Source organism: Orycteropus afer, unplaced genomic scaffold (genome assembly GCF_000298275.1).
Source record: "Orycteropus afer afer isolate SDZICR_OR568_19922 unplaced genomic scaffold, OryAfe1.0 scaffold00826, whole genome shotgun sequence".
Taxonomy (NCBI): Eukaryota; Metazoa; Chordata; class Mammalia; order Tubulidentata; family Orycteropodidae; genus Orycteropus; species Orycteropus afer.
In genome coordinates, this window is record NW_006922413.1 from 439,131 (window position 1) to 440,962 (window position 1,832).

Below are 1,832 nucleotides of genomic sequence, written 5' to 3' on the forward strand. Positions count from 1 at the left end.
TACGGAAGTAGGATTGCCCAACCTTCCTTCCGAGGAGTGGCTGGTGGGTTTGAACCGCCAGCCATCTGGTTAGCAGGCAAGTGTCTTAGCTACTATGCTACCAGAGCTCCCATATATATTTATAGCTATTGTAAATGGTACTGATATCCTTATTTCTTTTTCAGTAATATCTATTTTTTTTATAGCTATTGTAAATGGTACTGATATCCTTATTTCTTTTTCAGTAATATCTTTGCTGATGTAGAGGAATCCAACTGATTTTTGGATGTTGATTTTGTACTTGCCACCGTGCCAAGTCTCTCTGTTAGTTCCAGTAGATTTTTGACTGAGTCTCTTGGATTTCCTAGGTATAGGATCATATCATCAGCAAACAGGGATAGTTAGACTTCTTCCTTACCAATTTGGATGCCTTTGATTTCCCTTTCTTGCCTTATTGCCCTGGATAGGACTTCTAATACAGTGTTGAATAGAAGTGATGGGGCATCCTTGTCTGGTTCCTGTTCACAAGAGGAATGGTTTCAGTCTCTCTCCATTGAGAATAATGTTAGCTGTTGGTTTTGCATGTTGTTGTTGTTATGTGCCCTCGAGTCAGCCCTGACTCATAGCGACCCCTCCTTGGGTTTCCGAGGCGGTATCACTACAGATGTGGATTGCCGAACCTTCCTTCCGAGGAGTGGCTGGTAGATTTGAACTGCCAGCCTTCTGGTTAGCAGTTAAGTGCCTTAGGCACCATGCATATATGCCCTTTATTATGATGAGGAATGTTCTCTTCCTATTTTTCTGAGTGTTTTGAATGGGTATTGGATTTTAATCAGTGCCTTTTCTGCATCAATTGATACGATCATGTGGTTCTTTTCCTTTGTTTTATTTGTGTGGTGGAGGACGTTGATTGTTTTTCTAATGTTGAACCATCCTTGCATAACTGGTATGAATCCCAGTTGTTCATGATGTTTTATTTTTTTCATGTTGTTGGAAGCTGTTGGGTAGGAATTTGATGAATATTTTCGCATCTACATTAATGAGGGATATTGGCCCACAGTTTTCCTTTTTAATTATGTCTTTGCCTGGTTTTGGTATCAAGGTTATGCTTGTTTGTTTTATAAAATGAATTAGGGAGAATTCTATCCTCTTCTCTGTTTTGGAATAGTTTGAGTAGGATTGGTGTCAGTTCTTCTCTGAACGTTTGGTAGAATTCTCCAGTGAAACCATATGGGCCAGGACTTTTTTTTGTTGGCAGTTTTTTATGACCTGTTCAAGTTCTTCTTTTGTTATGGATCTGTTCAACTTTCCACCTCAGTCTGTGTTAGTTTAAGTAAGTTGTTTCTAGAAATCTGACCATTTCTTCTAGATTTTCAAATTTGTTGGACTATCCTGATATTATCCTTTTTATTTCAGTTGGTTCTGTTGTGATATCACCCATTTCATTTCTTATTCATGTTATTTGTATTCTCTCCCTCTTTCCCTTTGTTAAATTTGTTTAAATTTTTTTTGTCAATTTTATTACTCTTTTCAAAAAACCAACTTCTAGTCTTGATGCTTTTCTGTTGTCTTTCTATTTTCAGTTTCATTGATTTCTGCTCGAATCTTTATTATTTTCTTTCTTCTGGTGATTAGGCTTCTTTTGTTCCTGTTTTTCTAATTGTTGGAGATGCTGGTTTAAAGTGTTGACTTTGGCTCTTTTATGATGTGTGCACTTATTGCTATAAATTAGCCTCTGATCACTGCTTTTGCTGTGGCCCAAAGATTTTGGTGTGTTGTGTTTTCACTCTCATTTGATTCAAGGAATTTTTGAATTTCATTTTTTTATTTCTTCTCCTACCCAGTCATTCTTA